Raw genomic sequence first — 24,012 nt, 5'->3', positions numbered from 1 at the left:
CTGTCTGCGATATCACACAAGGGACACCAAGCTTCCCTTAGCTCTGGTACACGACTTCGTTCAAACTCTGTGGGATGTTGATAATGGCGTCTTTGTCGCCTTAAAGTCACTCTTGACAAACATCGGCTCAACAAGTCCAGTCTCAAAGGTAAATAACGCCCACTACCGTTACGAACTTCCCCCATGAACCATGGACCTTGCCGTTGGTGGGGAGGCTTGCGTGCTTCAGCGATACAGATGGCCGTACCGTAGGTGCAACCACAACGGAGGAGTATCTGTTGAGAGGCCAGAAAAACATGTGGTTCCTGAAGAGGGGCAGCAGCCTTTTCAGTAGTTGCAGGGGCAACAGTCTGGATGATTGACTGATTTGGCCTTGTAACATTAACCAAAACGGCCTTGCTGTGCTGGTACTGCGAACGGCTGAAAGCAAGGGGAAACTACAGCCGTAATTTTTCCCGAGGACATGCAGCTTTACTGTATGATTAAATGATGATGGCGTCCTCTTGGGTAAAATATTCCGGAGGTAAAATAGTCCCCCATTCGGATCTCCGGGCGGGGACTACTCAAGAGGACGTCGTTATCAGGAGGAAGAAAACTGGCATTCTACGGATCGGAGCGTGGAATGTCAGATCCCTTAATCGGGCAGGTAGGTTAGAAAATTTAAAAAGGGAAATGGATAGGTTAAAGTTAGATATAGTGGGAATTAGTGAAGTTCGGTGGCAGGAGGAACAAGACTTTTGGTCAGGTGATTACAGGGTTATAAATACAAAATCAAATAGGGGTAATGCAGGAGTAGGTTTAATAATGAATAAAAAAATAGGAGTGCGGGTTAGCTACTACAAACAGCATAGTGAACGCATTATTGTGGCCAAGATAGACACAAAGCCCATGCCTACTACAGTAGTACAAGTTTATATGCCAACTAGCTCTGCAGATGATGAAGAAATTGATGAAATGTATGACGAGATAAAAGAAATTATTCAGGTAGTGAAGGGAGACGAAAATTTAATAATCATGGGTGACTGGAATTCGTCAGTAGGAAAAGGGAGAGAAGAAACATAGTAGGTGAATATGGATTGGGGGGAAGAAATGAAAGAGGAAGCCGCCTTGTAGAATTTTGCACAGAGCATAACTTAATCATAGCTAACACTTGGTTCAAGAATCATAAAAGAAGGTTGTATACCTGGAAGAATCCTGGAGATACTAATAGGTATCAGATAGATTATATAATGGTAAGACAGACATTTAGGAACCAGGTTTTAAATTGTAAGACATTTCCAGGGGCAGATGTGGATTCTGACCACACTCTATTGGTTATGAACTGCAGATTGAAACTGAAGAAACTGCAAAAAGGTGGGAATTTAAGGAGATGGGACCTGGATAAACTGAAAGAACCAGAGGTTGTAGAGAGTTTCAGGGAGAGCATAAGGGAACAATTGACAGGAATGGGGGAAAGAAATACAGTAGAAGAAGAATGGGTAGCTTTGAGGAATGAAATAGTGAAGGCAGCAGAGGATCAAGTAGGTAAGACGACGAGGGCTAATAGAAATCCTTGGGTAACAGAAGAAATATTGAATTTAATTGATGAAAGGAGAAAATATAAAAATGCAGTAAATGAAGCAGGCAAAAGGGAATACAAACGTCTCAAAAATGAGATTGACAGAAAGTGCAAAATGGCTAAGCAGGGATGGCTAGAGGACAAATGTAAGGATGTAGAGGCTTGTCTCACTAGGGGTAAGATAGATACTGCCTACAGGAAAATTAAAGAGACCTTTGGAGAGAAGAGAACCACTTGTATGAATATCAAGAGCTCAGATGGCAACCCAGTTCTAAGCAAAGAAGGGAAGGCAGAAAGGTGGAAGGAGTATATAGAGGGTTTATACAAGGGCGATGTACTTGAGGACAATATTATGGAAATGGAAGAGGATGTAGATGAAGATGAAATGGGAGATAAGATACTGCGTGAAGAGTTTGACAGAGCACTGAAAGACCTGAGTCGAAACAAGGCCCCGGGAGTAGACAACATTCCATTAGAACTACTGATGGCCTTGGGAGAGCCAGTCATGACAAAACTCTACCATCTGGTGAGCAAGATGTATGAGACAGGCGAAATACCCACAGACTTCAAGAAGAATATAATAATTCCAATACCAAAGAAAGCAGGTGTTGACAGATGTGAAAATTACCGAACTATCAGTTTAATAAGTCTCAGCTGCAAAATACTAACGCGAATTCTTTACAGACGAATGGAAAAACTGGTAGAAGCGGACCTCGGGGAAGATCAGTTTGGATTCCGTAGAAATGTTGGAACACGTGAGGCAATACTAACCTTACGACTTATCTTAGAAGAAAGATTAAGAAAAGGCAAACCTACGTTTCTAGCATTTGTAGACTTAGAGAAAGCTTTTGACAACGTTAACTGGAATACTCTCTTTCAAATTCTGAAGGTGGCAGGGGTAAAATACAGGGAGCGAAAGGCTATTTACAATTTGTACAGAAACCAGATGGCAGTTATAAGAGCCGAGGGGCATGAAAGGGAAGCTGTGGTTGGGAAAGGAGTGAGACAGGGTTGTAGCCTCTCCCCGATGTTATTCAATCTGTATATTGAGCAAGCAGTAAAGGAAACAAAAGAAAAATTCGGAGTAGGTATTAAAATTCATGGAGAAGAAGTAAAAACTTTGAGGTTCGCCGATGACATTGTAATTCTGTCAGAGACAGCAAAGGACTTGGAAGAGCAGTTGAACGGAATGGACAGTGTCTTGAAAGGAGGATATAAGATGAACATCAACAAAAGCAAAACGAGGATAATGGAATGTGGTCAAATTAAATCGGGTGATGCTGAGGGGATTAGATTAGGAAATGAGACACTGAAAGTAGTAAAGGAGTTTTGCTATTTAGGGAGTAAAATAACTGATGACGTTCGAAGTAGAGAGGATATAAAATGTAGACTGGCAATGGCAAGGAAATCGTTTCTGAAGAAGAGAAATTTGTTAACATCGAGTATAGATTTAAGTGTCAGGAAGTCGTTTCTGAAAGTATTTGTATGGAGTGTAGCCATGTATGGAAGTGAAACATGGACGATAACCAGTTTGGACAAGAAGAGAATAGAAGCTTTCGAAATGTGGTGCTACAGAAGAATGCTGAAGATAAGGTGGGTAGATCACGTAACTAATGAGGAGGTATTGAATAGCATTGGGGAGAAGAGAAGTTTGTGGCACAACTTGACTAGAAGAAGGGATCGGTTGGTAGGACATGTTTTGAGGCATCAAGGGATCACAAATTTAGCATTGGAGGGCAGCGTGGAGGGTAAAAATCGTAGAGGGAGACCAAGAGATCAATACACTAAGCAGATTCAGAAGGATGTAGGTTGCAGTAGGTACTGGGAGATGAAGAAGCTTGCTCAGGATAGAGTAGCATGGAGAGCTGCAGCAAACCAGTCTGAGGACTGAAGACCACAACAACAACAACAACAACCGTTACGAAGTGTAATTAAAGCAAACCTATTTTGCATCCTCATAGTGGCGCTATTAGTGCCACTCTTATGCGACTGGTGCAAAATTTGAATAGACGTCATCTTTCAGATGTAGAGACACGCCTACCAACTTTCGTTATACCGCACAACTGCAGTATTCGCAATCGAAGCGAAGTAGCGAAGTGTGTGAATTCCTAAGGGACCAAACTGCTGAGGTCATCAGTCCCTAGACTTACACACTACTTAAACTAAGTTACGCTAACATGAAAGCATCTCATCCACACACATACACACACACACACACACACACACACACACACACACACAATACACTTAAGAGCCAAAGAAACTGGTAAACCTGGCTAATATCGTGTAGGGTCCCCGCGAGTACGTGGCATGGACTCGACTAATGTCTGAAGTAGTGCTAGAGGGAATTGACAACATGAATCCTGCAGGGCTGTCTATAAATCCGTAAGAGTACGAGGGGGTGGAGATCTTTTCTCAACAGCACGTTGCAAGGTATCCAATATACGCCCAATAATATTCATGCCTGGGGAGTATGGTGGCCAGCGGAAGTGTTTAAACTCAGAAGAGTGTTCCTGGAGCCACTGTGTAGCAAATCTGGTTGTGTGGGATGTCGCATTGTCCTGCTGGAATCGCCCAAGTCCGTCGGAATGCACAATGGACATGAATGGATGCAGGTGATGATCACACAGGATGTTTACGTACGTTTCACCTATCAGAGTCATATTTAAATGCACCAGGGGTCCCATATCACCCCAGCTGCACACGCCTCACACCATTACAGAGCCTCTACTAGCTTGAACAGTCCCCTGCTGACATACAGAGTCCATGGATTCATCAGGGTGTCTCCATACCATCCGCTCGACACAATTTGAAACGAGACTCGTCGGACAAGGCTACATGTCTCCAGTCATCAGCAGTCCAATGTGACTGGGCCGTGGCGATGCCTAAAGCTTTGTTTCGTGCAGTCATCAAGGGTACACGAGTGGGCCTTCGGCTACAAAAGCCCATATCGATGATGTTTTGTTGAATGTTAAGCACAATAACACTTGTTGATGGGCCAGCACTGAAATCTGCAGCATTTGCGGAAGGGTTGCACTTCTGTCATGTTGAACGATTCTCTTCAGTCGTCGTTGTTCCCATTCTTGTAGGAATTTTTTCCGGCCGCAGCGGAGTCGGAGATTTGATGTTTTACCGGATTCCTAATATTCACGGAACACTTGTGAAATGGTCGTACGGGAAAATCTCCACCTCATAGCTACCTCAGAATCAGTGCCATAGACGTTGATAGGTAATTTCATGATATGGGTAGGTAATTTCGTGATAAGCAGGCGTAAGATAATTCCATAACAGTTGTAAGATTATTATAGTAGAGTGCAGCTAGGTCAACAGTATCCCCAACAATGATGTCCCAAGATATGACACGCAAATTGGCGGTCGCCCTCCAACAGGCATGGTTATCAAAAAAAATATTACGAAATTACCCATGTCTACATCTACATCGACATCATACTCCGCAAGCCAACAAATGGTATGTAGCGGAGGGTACTTTTGGTACCACTATCTGATCCATCCAACCCTGTTCCACTTGCGAATAGTGCGCGGGAAGAATGATTGTCGGTAAGCCCCTATATTTCCTCTAATTTCTCGAATTTTCTCCTTGTGGTCAATACGCCAGATGTATGTGGGCGGGAGTAATATGTTGTCCGACTCCTGAAAACTGCTGTCCCGAAATTTCAATAGTAAATCTTCCCGTGATGCACAACGCCTCTCTTGTAACGTCTGCCAGTGGAGTTTGTTTAGCATCTCCATAACGATTTTTCACCAGTTAAACGATCCCGTTACGAAACGCGCCTCTCTTCGTTGGATCTTCTCTATCTCCTCTATCAGTCCTACCTGACAGGAATCCCAGATAGATTAACAATACTCAAGAATCTGGCGAACAAGCGCCTTATGAGCCACTTCTTTCGTGGATGAGTTACATTTCCTTAAGATTCTTCCGATGAATCTGAGTCTGTTCTCTGCTTTTCCCACTACCTGTTTTATATGGTCATTCCACATAATGTCGCTCTGGATAGTTACCCCTAGATATTTTACGGCAGACGCTGAGTCCAGCTGTTTGTCATCAACAGTGTAGCTGCACAGTAGTCGATTTCTTTTCCTATGTATGTGCAGTATGTTGCATTTATTTACGTTCAGAGTCAACTGCCAGAGCCTGCACCATTCATCAATTCTCTGCAGGTCGTTCTGCAAATTCTTTCTATTTTCTGGCGTTGCTACTTTGGTATAGGCAACTGCATCGTCTGCGAATAGCCTGAAAGAGCATCCTGTTGAGTTCTATCTGCAAGAAGGTATTGAATCTAATCGCAGGTCTGCTCCAATACTCCGTAAGCTCGTATTTTTTTCATTAAACGGCAATGCGGGACGGTGTCAAAAGCCTTACTGAAATCAAGGAACACGGCTTCAAACTGAGCGCCGTTGTCCACTGCGCTGTGGATCTCATTGAGGAACAGAGCGAGATGAGTTTCGCAGGATCTCCGTTTGCGGAATCCATGTTGATTTTTATAGAGGGGATGTTCATTTTCCAAAAACGTCATAATTCTTGAGCATAAAAAATGTTCCACAATTCTACAACAAATTGACGTCAACGATATAAGTCTGGATCCGTCTTACAGCCTTTCTTAAAAACGGGAATGACCTGCATTTTTTTTTTTTTAGGTTGTTATGTACCTCTCGTTGCTCAAGCGAACTACGACAAATTACTGCTAGAAAGGGAGCAATTACTTTCGCATAATCTTTATAGAATCTTATAGGTATCTCATCTGGTCCTGACGCCTTTCCACAACTAAGCGATAGTAGCTCATTTTCAATTCCGCGCTAGGATATCTCAATATCTGCCATTTCGACGTTCGTACGACGATTGAAAGGAGGGACAGTGCTACGATCTTCCACGGTGAAACAACTCCGGATGACCAAATTCAGTATTTCAGCCTTCCCTCTGTTATCTTACGTTTCGGTGCCGGTTTGGTCGCAGAGAGAATGAATAGATAATTTTGGTCCACTTACGGATTTTACATACGACCAAAATCTGTTGGGGTTTTTACTCAGGTCGAATGACAACGTCTTACTTTCAAAAATGATCGTGCGCTTCTCTCATTGCTCTCTTAAAGCTCATTTTCGCTTCGTTCAGCTTTTGCTGTCAGCTGGGTCTTTACTTCTCTTGAATCTGAGACGAAGTGCTCTTTCTTTACGTAGCACTTTTCTAACACGGCTATTAAACCAAATTGGATTCGTCCCAGCCCTTAAAACCTTACTCGGAACATACTTGTGTAGAGCATATTGAACGATGCCATTGAATTTTTTCCATTTGTTCTCCGCATCTTCGTCCTCATCACCGAATATTTATTTGATGCTGACTGCTGTGATATTCTGAAATTTGCATCGTGTCACCCTTGTTGAGCAAATATATATCTTCCTACCTTTCTTAACATTCGTTGTAGAGCCCGTCGTCGTAGGTGATCACTGATACCTTCCTCTAAGTTAACTGATTCATTAAGTTCAGGGCTGATTTTACATCCGACCAAAATCTCTTAGGGTTTTTACTCAGGTCGGTTGACAACGTCTTACTTTCAAAATCATCGAACGCTTGTCTCATTGCTCTTCTCAAGCTCTTTTTCGCTTCGTTCAGCTTTTGTTTGTCAGCTAGGTTTTTACTTCTCTTCAATCTGAGATGAAGTGCTCTTTGTTTACGAAGCGCTTTTCTAACACGGCTATTAAACCATATTGGATCTGTCCCAGCCCTTAAAACCTTACTCAGAACATACTTGTGTAGGGCATATTGAACGATGCCATTGAATTTTTTCCATTTGTTCTCCGCATCTTCGTCCTCATCGCCGAACGTTTGATGCTGACTGCTGAGATATTCTGAAATTTGTATCCTGTAACCTTTGCTGAGCAAATATATCTTCCTACCTTTCCTAACATTCGTTGTAGGACCCGTCGTCGTAAATGCTGTTACAGCCTTATGATCACTGATACCTTCCTCTACCTTAACTGATTCGGTAAGTTCAGGTCTGTTTGTTGCCAGGAGGTCTAAGACGTTACCCTCACGAGGTGGTTCTCTATCTGCTCAAAGTAAATTTCGGATAAGACATCCAGGACAATGACACACGATTCCCTGTATCTGCCACCTGTTTTGATGGCATAACACTCCCAATCTATACCCGCCAATTGGAGTCACCCTCTATTACAACGCCACGATCAGGAAAATTACTAATGATATACTGCAAATTCTGTCTGAAGCGCTCTAAAACTACAGATCCTTACCCAGTTGGTCTATAAAAGCATCCGATCACCATTTTTGAGCGTTCTTTGTTACTCAATTACACCCAGATCCATTCGGAATCCGTGATAACCTCGCTAGGTTTTGTCGAATTTTTTACTGCAATAAACTCGCCGCCACCATTGGCGACTAATCTATCCTTACGATAAACATTCCAATCTGAACTAAGGATTTCGTTATCATTGATGTCTGGTTTCAACCAGCTTTCTGTTCCCAATACTATCTGTGCATTATAGCCTTCAGTAAGCGATACTAATCCTGAGACCTTTCCTTGGATGCTTCTGCAATTTACTAAAATCATACCGCGAAAATACCTCCCTTTAACCTATTCCATTCTCGGTGGCAAAAACTTACACATCTCTGATAGTTTCGATATTTTGTCTCTTCTTTTGGGATATTCTGATATCTAACATGATGAAAGTATTTTAAGGTTTATGATTTCCCGATATGCTAAAACGAAAAAAAATTTACATTAATTTGAAGCTACTTTTACAGCCAAAGAGTTTTGCTTAGTACACTATGTTCATAAAATAAAAGGAACGAGCTATAGTGCAGAACAATGGACCGCACATAAACTTCACCTTTACAAATGCTAAGAAGCTAAGAATTTCCTTCCAAAAATTGAGATGTTAGTCAGCATATCTCTGATAGTTTCGATATTTTGTCTCTTCTTTTGGGACATTCTGATATCTAACATGATGAAAGTATTTTAAGGTTTATGATTTCCCGATATGCTAAAACGAAAAAAAATTACATGAACTTGAAGCTACTTTTGCAGCCAAAGAGTTTTGCTTAGTACACTATGTTCATAAAATAAAAGGAACGAGCTATTGTGCAGAACAATGGACCGCACATAAACTTCACCTTTACAAATGCTAAGAAGCTAAGAATTTCCTTCCAAAAATTGAGCTGTAGCTTTTGTCATGTAAATAACAAAACGAAGTGCGACGATACATAACGAATCAGCCACATTCTTGGCTATTGAAAACGATGTGTAATTTTTGTTCTTACCTTGATTCGTTGTTTCAGATTTTCAGAAATAGTATACACACTGCTACAACTGTTGAATCCTTCAGCGAAAAACAATGCAAGTACTAACTTTTTTCTCTCTTGACTGAGGGCTTGCAACTGGGTCAACAGTACTTGCGCCGCCAACAATGATGTCCCAAGAAACTACAAGCCGAAGTGGCGCATTGTTCCTCCAACAGGTGTGGTTCCAATATGTTAATAAAAAAGAAGAATACCTGTATCACGAAAATAACTGCCTTATTTAGAAGCGACACTTGTGTTGGTAGTGCCAGTGAACCATTCTATTGCGCGACGACTCTCTGTAAGAGTTCGGTAGAGAATGCCACGAAGCGTTTCCTTCAGTTTAAGAAACAAGTTGAAGTAACAGCGTCTTAAGTCCGGGGAATGTGGTGGGTAATACAGCACATCCTAGCCCTATCGATCGAATAAATCAGCCACACTTTGCGCCTCTTGCGCCCGAGCATTATTCTGAAAAATGTCGACTAATTATGTGCCAAAAATAAAAGATTTCGTTTTATTGGCAAAATATGGGCTATTTGCCTAACCTTCGTCAGTAAAAACCGGGCTATCTAGTAATCAGTGTGGAATGGTTTTTAAAACATTGCCACCAGAATGCTCAAAAATGGTTCAAATGGCTCTGAGAACTATGGGACTCAACTGCTGAGGTCATTAGTCCCCTAGAACTTAGAACTAGGTAAACCTAACTAACCTAAGGACCACACACATCCATGCCCGAGGCAGGATTCGAACCTGCGACCGTAGCGGTCTCGCGGTTCCAGACTGCAGCGCCAGAACCGCGCGGCCACTTCGGCCGGCACCACCAGAATGCGCCAGGTGCTAAGTGCCACCTGTTCTGACACAAAATCCGGGCTATGTGCCCGTGCTGTTGTTTTTAGTTTGAGGTTCGATTGTGTCCAAGTTGCAGTGATTAGTCCTGTCTGTTGTGTTTACTATTGTGGTTTATGTGATGGATGAAACAAGAAAACGTCGGAAAAAGGGGTGAAGGTAGTGTTTCCCAAATAAATAAGAAGCTAAGAGCCGAGGGAAAACCATATGAGAACAATAAGAAAGTTAGTATACCTCAAAAACAACCTCCACCTGATGAGGTAAATGTGTTTGATAACTTTAACGCATTAGGATTAAAACTTTTTGGAAGAACTTCGCTTGATTATGATTTTTCTGTGGCGTTTTAAGCTAACCTATGTTTAGATTATGCAGACCACATTAGGTTATGTTTGACTTGGTTCCTGAACTATAGTAGACCTACTAATTGTGCAGAGTAGCAAACAAACAGATTATCCGTGGCAGTCACAAATTATTTAATGCCTCTAATTTTCATGTTTGTTTGTTGTATATTTCATGCTGGTGCCACTATCAATGTAGAGAAATTGCATTGGAACACAAATTAAACATATTCAATCAGTTCTACGAATAAGGTGATAATGTTAAACAAAACTCTTATTTGATGGGATACATAAGTGTATGCATTGTTAGAAAAAGTGTCATGGTTCTTACGAAGAACCTGAGAAGAGTCACAGACAGCATAGAGTTTTTTATGCAGTTCCTGATGACGAAGGCGGACATTTTCAAGTTTGCTAAAAACACGTTTCTGGAAATACAGAAAATTACCAGGTGAAGAGAGGAAACCTTGGTAAAAGCAAAAAAATAGTGGTGATGTTACCTACATTGAACGTAGAGGAAATAAAAACAAAGAACGGAAATATACAGCTGCTGATGTAAAACGCATTGTTGAACACATCAAAAGTTTCCTCAAGGGCGAAAGCCATTACATAAGGGTTAAAAGCTCCTTTCTATTTTTAAGCCAAGACTTAAATTACAGCAGAATGTATGAGGCTTTTGTTACACATTATCCAAACACAAACATTAGATATTTGCGCTACAAAAAGGTATTGAAAGAATACTTTCCCAAACTGAAATTTCACTGGCCAAGGAAAGATACCTGTAACACATGTGACCTGCTCAAAAGTAAAATGTTGAATGACTCAACTAATAGAGCTGTACATGGTACTTCACTAGAATTTCATCACAGACTCGTTGAAAAAGCTAGAGAAGAAATGAAGTGTGATAATGTATATTCTACCACTCCTACAAGTGATACATGCATGCACAGTATCCATAGATTTACAACAGGCTTTCTCTTTGCCGACAACGTCATACTGCCAAATGTATTATTTAAGTCAACTTTCTTGTTACAATTTGGGATTGCATAAGGCAGATAATAATAAAGGTTTATGTTTCTTTGACATGAGGGCATGAGTGGCAGCAACGAAATAGCGAGCTGTATGTCAAGGGGGATTAAAAGTAAAATTACCCAGAAAAAAAGTTAATGGTATGGTCTGACAACAGCCGTGGCCAAAACAAAAATCAAATGGTATTGTTCTTCTGGATATACATGGTCTGTAATGATTTCTTTGACGAAGTTCACCATGAGTATGTCGTCTCTGGACACTCATACTTACCTGTGACTGAGACTTTGCTCTAATTGAAAAAAGAGAAAGAGTAGACAATTGTGTAGTTCATTTGGATCTTGTGAGAGTTTTGTGTAATGCTAATAGCAAAACTCCTTTTCTAACCTCTATGAAGAGTTTTGACTTCCCCAAAGTAGCTAAAGAACACCTCATCACAAAAATGTTTGAAATTTCCAAGGCCGTTTGGCTCAAAGTTTCCAAAGCCAATGCAGGAAAAGTGTTAACAAAAAAAAAAAAAAAATTGAAATGTGGCCGCAAACAAATGCATTCAAAAAAGGTGTGAAGATGTAAACCATAAAAGGCTTAGATCTACCCCAGCTTGAACTAACAACCAGATTGAAAAATGAGAAAATGGAGGACTTAAAAAAGATGATACCTTATCTCAAACTAGAAAACAAACTGTTTTATCAAAATCTGACTGAGTAAACACAGCAGCTGTTTATAGACTGCAACATTGTAATATTTTGTTCATAAAAAATGGCAAATTAATACAAAATGTAACTTTTTAAACTTTGTAAAAGGCATTTATTTTGAACTAAAACTTGTAAGAACACAGTAACGTGCTTGCTTTTGCCTTTGTTCTTTAACTAGTTTGTTTGCTAACACAGCACTTCTGTAGGCCTAACTGACTTTTCATAATAATATAGTTATTATAGAAAAACTGTAAACAGTAGTTTCCAGACTTTTATAATAGTAAAATTATTATTATTATTATTATTATCGTTCCCACAACCCTTGATTTACAGATATAAGTGGTAGACTTAGCTCGGTTTTTATATTAGAGAGGTTGGCACATAAACCTGTTCTTGTTTTGTTCCAGCAACAATATTTTGGTTTTTAAATATTTCACAGTAACTTTACTCTAAAAATGTTTTTAGATTAACTGTCTTCATTTGTTTAGCCTATAAAAAAATAAAGATATATAAATGAATGCTTTCTGTAAGTTTTTTGCGATTTCCTCAAAACAGCAGTTGTGGCACTTACCACGGATTTTGTGATTAGTCAAAAAATTATGGTCGCATCCTATAGAAACTGTCGCCACCTTTTGCTCTAAGTTGTTCTAATTTTGGAATACAGTCTGCGACCAGCTTAGAGAAAGAAGCTGCAACACTTTCTGCAGGTTCCGCCCATTATTTTGCAGGACAATGTTCATGCACATATGGCATGTTGTGACTGATTTGTTCGATCGATGGGGCTGGGAAGGGCTATGCCACCCACCACACTCCCCGGACTTTAGCCCTTCTGACCTCAGCTTGGTTCCTCAATTGAAGGAAACACTGCATGGCATTCGCTGCAGAACTGTTACAGAGATTCGTCACGCAATAGAACGGTCCACTGGAACTTTGAACACAAGTGGCGTTGCTAAGCATATCCCAGCACTTCCAAATCGCTGGCAACGGGTTATACGCAGTGCTGGTGGCTACTCTCTGTTTTGTATAGGTTGTAAATAAATAGTAGCCACTATTAAAGTTCCAAACCTCGTATGTTTCATCTACATCTACATCAATGCTCCGAAAGCCAGCTGATGGTTTGCGGTGGGGGTTACTTCTGGTACCATTGTATGCCCTTCCCATTTTCTGTTCCATTCGCGAATGGCGCGTGCTAGAATGATTGTCCGTAAGCCTCAGTATTACGTCTAATCTCTCGAATTTTCTCGTCGTGCCCACTTCGCGAGACTTATGTGGGAGTAAGTGACATTTTTCCCAGAACGTATTCTCTCGGAACTTCAATAACGAATCACTCCGTGATGCACTGCGCTTCTGTTGTAGTGTCTGCTACTGAAGTTTGTTGAGGATCTCTGTAACGGTGTTGCGACAGTAAAAGACCCTGTGACGAAACGCATTGCTCTACATTGATTCTTCTCTATATCGTCTGTTAGTCGCACCTGGTAAACGTACCAGAGAGAAGAACAATACTGAGAAATCAGTCAGACAACTATTTTGTAAGCTACTTATTTCGTGGATGATTTACATTTCGTTAACATTCTTCCTATGAATCTCAGTGTAGCACATTTTTTCCTACTATTTGTTGTACGTGGTCAGTTCAAAAACGATTCTGAGCACTATGGGACTTAACATCTCAGATCATCAGTCCCCTAGAACTTAGAACTACTTAAACCTAACTAACCTAAGGACATCACACACATCCATGCCCGAGGCAGGATTCGAACCTGCGACCGTAACTGTCGCGCGGTTCCGGACTGATGCGCCTAGAACCGCTCGGCCGCACCGGAAGGCAGTGGTCAGTTCATTTAAGGTCGCTTCGGATAGATATTTTTCGGTAGACGCTGTTTCCAGCCGTTTCGCATCCACAGTGTAGTTGTACAGCAGTAGATTTTATCTCCTATGTATGCACAATATGTTACATTTATTTACTTTCAGGGTCAACTGCCAGTCCCTGTGCCATTGGTGAATTCTCTGCAAGTCCTTTTGCAAATCGCTACAGTTTTCTGGCGTTGCTACCTTATAGTAATCTTACGTAAGATCAGTAAACGGATCGAAAAATTTGTGGAAAGTTCCTATGAGACCAAATTGCTGAGGTCATCGGTCCCTAGGCTTACACACTACTTAATGTAACTTAAACTAACTTACACTAAGGACAACACACACACACATGCCCGAGAGAGGACTCGAACCTCCGACAAGGGGGAGAGGGGCGGGGGGAAGGGGGAGACGCGCGAAAAGCGGATCGAAATCATCTATTCAGTCATTCAGGAAGCATACTGGCAGCGAAACGGAAGATGACAGATGTTTGTTTCTGAACAAAGGTGCTGTTCCGCGCCAACTATTGGTTCAAATGGCTCTGAGCACTATGGGACTTATCATCTATGGTCATCAGTCCCCTAGAACTTAGAACTACTTAAACCTAACTAACCTAAGGACATCACACAACACTCAGACATCACGAGGCAGAGAAAATCCCTGACTCCGCCGGGAATCGAACCCGGGAAACCGGGCGCGGGAAGCGAGAACGCTACCGCACGACCACGAGCTGCGGACGCGCGCCAACTATTTCTGGGATTCGATCATCAGAGATCTTGTCAACTGGCACAGCAGTTCCCAACTAAGGTGCGCATGGGGTGTTGCATTAGCAAAAATACGTCATGAACGTTCTGATGTGAAGGCGGTGGATGGACGAGTCTCGACGCTCGGACAGCCCTCTACCCCCTCCCCCCCTCACGACGCTACCCTCCTCGTCACTCCCTCCTCCCATCGCAGCCACAACATCTCTTCCAGAGGCAAGCGACTGTCCCGTTCATTGGGACTTGGAAGAAGATTTTGCAGTCAAATGGCTGTAAAGGAACGAACTGGACACGAACCCGACGTTCCTCCTGAAGATGACGAGTGAGGAATTCGTTGAAACGTCGCTACAAGATGGCGCTACGACTCTGCTGATAACCCGAGAAGATTTTATCAATGAGATTCTCCGAAAAAGCCTCCATTATCATATTTTGGGTAATTATTTACAACGCAGTTTTAATGTGAAAAAAAGGATTTGGAATGGATCGAGTGGTTGCAATCGTTCTCGGATTCATAAAAAGATCGACGAGTTCAGTAGATTATATCACTGAGTGAGTGGTGAATAACAGCGAGCAATGAGGGTTGCTGAGCTCGCTGCCTGTGGCGGGCGCCGACCAGCGGGCTGAAACCCGCACCATGCACAGCTGTATTCGAGACAAACGGTGTCGAAATGCCATCCTAGTCAAACAGTTTTAGATTTTCCGAAAGGTTCCCGAAACTGTTGAAGATGAGTGCTGGGAATGTTCTTTAGTAAAGACGCAGGCGACTTTCTTTCTCCACATTACACAATTATTCAGGTTGTGCTCCGTCTCTAATGCGTCCTCATCGATCGGATTCTATACCCTAACCTATCTTCCTTCCTCCTGTACATGCTTCATCTGCGGTTGTAACTTCGTCGTCCTCCTGCTGCAGGTTCAGTCCCAGGTTTCGCTCTCTTATTTCAGAAACGAGTACGCTACTGCTGCTCCTAAAAGACGTCGACGTGCAAGCTGTGCGCCCTGTCGTGAAGACCTTAGCTCCAAATGACAGTCTTCAGTTTCTGGACCAGCGTGTCTTGCTCTTAGTGCTTCCGGAAAAGGAAGCTCTTTCCAACGATACTCTTGTTACGGTAAGTGGAAAATAATTTTTAAAGTCTGCGTAATGCAATCACTTTCATTTGTTATCCATTGTATACGAGAAGTAAAAACTCTAATTGCTTCCGCGCAAACGACTGGTGTCACCTCTCCGGAACACTGTGTTACTTAGTAGCACATTAACTTAGTAATAAATTTCTAATTATCATCGAAAAAATAAAGTTCTTAATAACTCTTGTTTTATTCGTTTTTTAATAAACAACGTCATTTTTGCTACAATGTATTTAATTTGTTGCAGAAGCGTTTCGCCTTTTTTCAAGAGATCTTCAGTGGAATGTAGAATGATGAAGTTTTATTTTGATATGCGATATATGTAGATTATAAAACAGTTACGTCTTATTTTTTACGCAATGAAGGATGACTAACAGTTGTTCCAGTTTTTGGCTGGCATAACAAAGCGAATAATTCTTTGCTTGTGGCGGATGACGGCCAGGCAAACTAACTTGTTAACTTATGTTTGTTTGAAGGTGCGCGTCCGCAGTCTTGGTGAACACTGAAATCCCTGCATTACAGTACGCCATTAGAGGACTCAATATAAATTGGTGCAACCTATTCATAAAGTAGAGTATCGTGTGGTAATTCGTTTTCTAGCCTTCAGGTCAACAGTATTGGTCTACATCTTATGCCAGTCTGGTTAGTTGGCAAAGACATTTCCAGTGTGCTCAGACAGATCTGAATAGTGAAGAATGGAGAGACAGACCATTTCTCTGTGAAGAAATGGGAATCGCAAGGGAAGTGGAGGCTCTGGTGCTCGAAGATCAGCATTATCAGAATGGAATTGATAGTGGACAATGTCGAAATCAGTTACGGACCAGTTCTCATAATCTCGCATGACGAACATCACAATTCTCTAGGTTCCGCAATTGGTCACGCTCATTCAAAAAGCACCCGGCAGCAGCAGAAATATTGCAGCTCTGTCAGGCCGACCCCGATGACTTCTTTAGCTGCCTAATCGCAATAGGCGGGTGCTGGGTCTATCACTCTGACCCCGAGACAAAGACCGAGTAAGGTGGAGCAGTGGTTAGCACACTGGACCTGCATTTGGGAGGACAACGGTTTAAACCCGCTTCTGGCCATCATGATTTAAGTTTGCCGACATTTCCCTAAAACACTTCAGGCAAATGCCAGGAAGGTTCCTGTGAAAGGGCACGGCTCATTGCCCTCCCCATTCTTCCATCCGTGTGGGTCTCACTGTTTAACTTAGGTGTTCGCTACAGACACCTCCCGCTGCATTGATCGACAATCATCCTGAAGCCCTGGTGCTCGAAATTCAAATAAACGCTGCTGTCTGTATTTCTCGACAACTTCATCCTATTCCACTGACCCCAAGAGGTTACGTTGGTATAGCTGTCGTATAATTTGTACACTGATATATAGTAAGAAGGGATAGAGCAGCAAATCCTCAGTGAAGTGTTAGGAAGGCCAATGCAACAAACATAAATGATGGAAAACACTTCACTGTTCTAATTACATATGGAAATTGGCATGAAAAAACCAGCACTCATAAGCAATGGGTCATAATGCAACACATGTACAGGGAACTGAGAAAAATCACTGTAATACCACAACAACCACAAAAACCAACTGCAAAAAATCACACCAGGAGAGAGGGGCAGTGGCTGCACGTGTGTTCTCTTCAATGTGCGGTCATGTACTAAACATCTTAGATCCTGTCTTACCCTCCCTGCTATCACCCATCATCCGTCCCTCTCCTCACAATAGCTAGTGATACAGTGTCTCTGATGTGTCTCTGATGGTCCACAAAGATATCCATCAGGCAGCATGATATACTGTCTCTGCTCTGCAGAAATTAGTCGCAGATGGACAAAAGACTCAAGAAGATGACGCTTCCTGCAAGCTATTAACTGTATTTTTGGAGGGACTGGCCTCCCCTTGGAACAACAATGACATTCCGAAGAATTCTCCAGAATGCTTTCCCTAATGTCCGCTGGTGCTGTATGGGAAGCTATGGCCATACGGCCCGCCGCCGCCCATCCCGCCCCAGCAAGCAGGGTATTCGGCCACCCGTGGTCGGGGCAGCCTCCCCGGTGAGCACATGGCTGAGGGCAGTCAGCAGGCCACAATGATGGCTATCCTGAGCAAAGATGTTGTTTGTCTAAGAGTGCGGCTGTGGCAGCACTTCTCTGCCGCGACCGATTGTTTCCACTGTTGTCCACAGTTCTGTGAGAAACATTTCAGTGTAATAGTTGTCAATGCACCTCGTACAAGCGAACATCTATTAAAAAAACACGATAGCGATGACAAAAAGTCTTGCTTCCATGAAAATAGGTGCAGCCCATTTTCTTTTAGTTTTATAAGCAAAATCGGTACAGTTTGAGAGCATTCCTCATGTTGAGATTATAAACTGTCATGCGCGAGGGCATTACATTCTTTTCAGATGATTGAATTATCAATACAGAGTGGCATCCATACAGTCATTCTTTTACTTTCAACTGCAGGATACGATGCACATCTCTCTCCCTCTCTTCCCACCTTCCATTATTTCACGATATCCAATGACGTGAAATAAAAGGAAAATACAACACTGCCGCCAATTAAAGACGACGAAACTGCAAAGGTCGGAGCTGTATGGCGATACGTCTGACAGATGTATTAATTTATCTCACATCTCCTATACATATCCATTTCATGTAAAATAGAAAAAACTTCCACTATTGTGCTATGAAGCTACTGGTCACGGTAGAATGTCATCGTTATTTTGAAACTTTCATCAGAGTAAAGAAAAAGTGACAGTTTAAACTCTGAAGAAAAAAAACCTACAGTCAACGCAACATCTATGTTAACTGACTCCTTTCAGTTTGATGGACAAAATTACATGATTTGAGTGTGTCCCTGGCGTTCAAAGCAGTGTCTGTAACCTAATTGTCATGCATGTGGGTATCACAAATATTTCAGAAACGTGAAATAACATTACAGAATTCAGTCTTTCACGCTTCCTGTTCACACGTCGGAAAAAACACAATTGTTTAACGTTTTGCAACAACAAGCTATAATTCAAGCGGGCGTTGTTGTTTTGTACACTACGGCAGGTCCCATTTCACCACTGCAGTGGTACATCGCGCTGGCATTTACGTAACACAAAAACTAATTACGATAGCATGCATTGTAATAGGACCTCCTAATGTCACCTGGTAGAGAAACCTATAAGATTCCATCGATACCTCGAAAACAAATACCATCTGCATGCTGAAATATGACATATTTGCTCCATTGCTCGCCTCTAACGACCTGTGTGTAAAGTTTTTGTCACCCAACGGACCATCATTCACAATAGCTTCAGATTCTCGTGTTGTAGTTTCATAAGCAATTTGGCCGTCACAGAACAGCCTCTTTCACGCAATCTACTCGCATATCAGGAAAAACACTATCGCCGGCCGTGGTGGCCAAGCGGTTAAAGGCGCTACAGTCTGGAACCGCGCGGCCGCTACGGTCGCAGGTTCGAATCCTGCCTTGGGCATGGATGTGTGTGATGTCCTTAGGTTAGTTAGGTTTAAGTAGTTCTAAGTTCTAGGGGACTGATGACCTTAGAAGTTAAGTCCCATAGTGCTCAGAGCCATTTGAACCATTTGAACCACTATCATTTCTAGTACCACAACGAGCTATAATTAAGTGGCAGATACTTTATAGGTTTTGAAGTACGGAATAACACAGGACTTGGCGGTAATACATATTTTCACACACACAATCGTTACGATAGTAATGAAAACAGTCATGATTCCACGAGAAGAGACACATTCTGTTTCTGTTAGTTTTATGAGTAAAATCTGAGTAGTTTGAGAGCATTCTATGTTCAAATTACTAATTGTCATGCACGAGGGCATTACTTTCATTTCAGATATATGAAATATCTACACAAATCAGCATTTATACAGTCATTTATTACGTTCGAGTGCGCTCCTCTTTGTTATTATGTAACATCCAGAGCAGGTAAAAAGAAAATATGAACTATCTGCATCTAAAATTTAACGTGCCATTCCTCTCCTCGCAATAGAATCTCCTAACGTCACATTTTACCGCGTCTCTCTTCTGATACATCGAAAAACAAATACCGTCAGTGTGCAGCTGCCAACCTTAATTCTCCATAACTGGCTTTCATGGGCCTACATGTGCGATAAAGGTTTGTCACCTGTGCAGGAAAGAAGACTATATCCAGTAGGCTACAACTTGCAATAGATGATCCTTGTCTTACAGCGACAGATAACAGATACTCACGCGTTCCGTCTCGAAGAGGTGAAGAATACTACATCCTCATATTACACATGCACATGATCACTGTTCTGGTGTTGACCATTCCTGGAAGGTGCTGTTCACAGAATGCACAGGGTAGTAGAAATAAAAAGGATACAGTTATCTTATTGGTTCAAAATGGTTCAAATGGCTCTAAGCACTATGGGACTTAACATCTGAGGTCATCAGTCCACTAGACTTAGAACTACTTAAATTTAACTAACCTAATGACATCACACCCGAGACAAGATTCGAACCTGCGACCGTAGCAGCAGCGCAGTTCCGGACTGAAGCGCCTAGAACAACTCAGCCACAGCGGCCGGCAGTCTTATTGGTAAAAATAACAGATGTGGCGGGCATCAACATAGAACGACTCTGCGTCATTGAGGTACGTCCCTTAACAGCTGTCTAAAAGTGATGTCCTCTGCATTTAATTCCATGTTCCATAGTGACAAGTAGCAAATGTCCAGTGTTCCACCAATAGCCAGCCTGATTTCGGTTTTCCGTGATTTCCTTAAATCGCTTCAGGCAAATGCCGGGATGGTTCCTTTGAAAGAGCATGGACAACTTCCTTTCCCATCCTTCCCTAATCCGATGAGACCGATGACCTCGCTGTTTGGTCTCTTCCCCCCATATCAACCCAACCCAACTTCCTAGGACCCCAGACGAGTGTATTATAGCGATGTAAGTGCAGAACTGTGTAGCATTAGGAGTGTGTTTTCGCTCTACAATCGTTTATTTTCTGCCGGTAAATTCTTCGTACTGACTCCAGACATTGGAATAATACTCCAAAATTGATAGCACAGTTGATTTCTGTAAAATGTTTCAAACTCCATCCGTCTGGAGCGCCACCGTGCATAAACCATCTATTTCTTCTATTATATCACCACAACACTCTTATGTCTACCTACATCGATAAGCGGTTCTAACATCTCAGCTTGCATGCTTCTGGATAGATCTTGTGCACTTGGATGGATGCTGTGAGTAAGATTCGTGGGGAACAGTCTTCGCTGTACAGTAGTTATGGACTCATCTCGCTCTGTTCCTTCACGAGGCGTGGAATGTAGCGAGTGTACTACCCTCCTACGACTGGTCAGTTGCAAATTAAATCGGCGATTTTGTTACAGGGAGGATTGGTCAAGGACATTTCAGTGAGATCTCCGACTTCATTCTATGAATGCGAGACTACTCCGTGACTCCCATCCACATAGGGAAAGATGGCCGGTCCTAATCATAAATTCTTCACTATGATCAATGTGTTATAAACATGTAGATAACCTAACTGCATCGGTGTAGGACACTTTCTGGTACACTTTGGTGTATACGACCGAATGGACGTTCTGCACAGTAATCTATCTGCAGCCGCAATCTAGTATATCGTACAAAGTAGTGCATGGGTGGTTTAGCGATGACACAGAAATTGGGAAGCATTCTGCTGTGTCAATGTCTGGCGTTGAAATTACGGAAAAACTGGTAAAATAGCTAAAATTTATCGCACTATTTACTGCGGTGCTTATTAGAGTGCATTGTCTCTTATCAACGGTGTCTTTTCCATCCCGTCCATCCACAGGCACGTTGTTGATTACCACATAATAACTGTCACCATCTATTTGGGATGGAGGCAGATTGGTGGAACACTGGACATTTGCTACTTGTCACTGTGGAACATGGAATTAACTGTAGAGTACATCACTTTCAGACAGCTGTTCGGGGACTTTCCTCAATGATGCAGAGTCGTTCTATGTTCATACGCTGTGATGCCCGCCACATTTGTTATTTTTACCTATAAGGTAAGAACAGTGATCATGTACATGTGTAATATGAGGATATAGTGTTCTTGGCCTCTTCGAGACGGAACGCGTGAATATCTGTTATCTCTCGCTGTAAGACAAGAATCATCTATTGCAAGTTATGGTCTGCTGGATATAGTCTTCCTTCCTGCACAGGTGACAAAACTTTATGCACACATGTAGGTCCGTGAAAGCCAGTTATGGAGCATTATAATTGACAGCTGCACACTGACGGTATTTGTTTTTCGATAGATCAGAAGAGAGACACGGTAAAATTTGACGTTAGGAGGAGAGGTATGGCAGGTTAAAGTTTAGATGCAGATAGTTCATACTTTTTATTTACCTGCTCTGGATGTTACATAATAATAAAGAGGAGCGCTCTCGAACGTAATAAATGACTGTATAAATGCTGATCTGTATCGGTATTTCATACATCTGAAATGAATGTAATGACCCCGTGCATGACAGTAATTTGAACATGGAATGCTATCAAATTATTATCCTAACGATTGTGTGTTTGAAAATATGAATTACCGTAACACCTGTGTTATTTCGTACTTCATAACCTATACTTATTAAGTATCTGCCACTTGAATTACGCCGGCCGAGGTGGGCAAACGGTTCTAGGCGCTACAGTCTGGAACCGCGGGACCACTACGTTCGCAGGTTCGACTACTGCCTCGGGCGTGGATGTGTGTGATGTCCTTAGGTTAGTTAGATTTAAGTAGTTCTAAGTTCTAGGGGACTGATGACCTCGGAAGTTAAGTCCCATAGTGCTCAGAGCCATTTGAACCACTTTTGAACTTGAATTATAGCTCATTGTGGTACTAGAAATGATAGTGTTTTTCCTGATATGCGAGTAGATTGCGTGAAAGAGGCTGTTCTGTGACGGCCAAATTGCTTATGAAACTACAACACAAGAATCTGAAGCTATTGTGAATGATGGTCCGTTGGGTGACAAAAACTTTACACACAGGTCGTTAGAGGCGAGCAATGGAGCAAATATGTCATATTTCAGCATGCAGACGGTATTTGTTTTCGAGGTATCGATGGAATCTTATAGGTTTCTCTACCAGGTGACATTAGGAGGTCCTATTACAATGCATGCTATCGTAATTAGTTTTTGTGTTACGTAAATGCCAGCGCGATGTACCACTGCAGTGGTGAAATGGGACCTGCCGTAGTGTACAAAACAACAACGCCCGCTTGAATTATAGCTTGTTGTTGCAAAACGTTAAACAATTGTGTTTTTTCCGACGTGTGAACAGGAAGCGTGAAAGACTGAATTCTGTAATGTTATTTCACGTTTCTGAAATATTTGTGATACCCACATGCATGACAATTAGGTTACAGACACTGCTTTGAACGCCAGGGACACACTCAAATCATGTAATTTTGTCCATCAAACTGAAAGGAGTCAGTTAACATAGATGTTGCGTTAGACTGTAGGTTTTTTTTCTTCAGGGTTTAAACTGTCACTTTTTCTTTACTCTGATGAAAGTTTCATAATAACGATGACATTCTACCGTGACCAGTAGCTTCATAGCACAATAGTGGAAGTTTTTTTCTATTTTACATGAAATGGAAATGTATAGGAGATGTGAGATAAATTAATACATCTGTCAGACGTATCGCCATACAGCTCCGACCTTTGCAGTTTCGTCGTCTTTAATTGGCGGCAGTGTTGTATTTTCCTTTTATTTCACGTCATTGGATATCGTGAAATAATGGAAGGTGGGAAGAGAGGGAGAGAGATGTGCATCGTATCCTGCAGTTGAAAGTAAAAGAATGACTGTATGGATGCCACTCTGTATTGATAATTCAATCATCTGAAAAGAATGTAATGCCCTCGCGCATGACAGTTTATAATCTCAACATGAGGAATGCTCTCAAACTGTACCGATTTTGCTTATAAAACTAAAAGAAAATGGGCTGCACCTATTTTCATGGAAGCAAGACTTTTTGTCATCGCTATCGTGTTTTTTTAATAGATGTTCGCTTGTACGAGGTGCATTGACAACTATTACACTGAAATGTTTCTCACAGAACTGTGGACAACAGTGGAAACAATCGGTCGCGGCAGAGAAGTGCTGCCACAGCCGCACTCTTAGACAAACAACATCTTTGCTCAGGATAGCCATCATTGTGGCCTGCTGACTGCCCTCAGCCATGTGCTCACCGGGGAGGCTGCCCCGACCACGGGTGGCCGAATACCCTGCTTGCTGGGGCGGGATGGGCGGCGGCGGGCCTTATGGCCATAGCTTCCCATACAGCACCAGCGGACATTAGGGAAAGCATTCTGGAGAATTCTTCGGAATGTCATTGTTGTTCCAAGGGGAGGCCAGTCCTTCCAAAAATACAGTTAATAGCTTGCAGGAAGCGTCGTCTTCTTGAGTCTTTTGTCCATCTGCGACTAATTTCTGCAGAGCAGAGACAGTATATCATGCCACCTGATGGATATCTTT

The sequence above is a fragment of the Schistocerca nitens genome, chromosome 1 (genome assembly GCF_023898315.1).
Source record: "Schistocerca nitens isolate TAMUIC-IGC-003100 chromosome 1, iqSchNite1.1, whole genome shotgun sequence".
Classification (NCBI taxonomy): Eukaryota; Metazoa; Arthropoda; class Insecta; order Orthoptera; family Acrididae; genus Schistocerca; species Schistocerca nitens.
Note: the sequence above shows the minus strand (reverse complement) of the source record.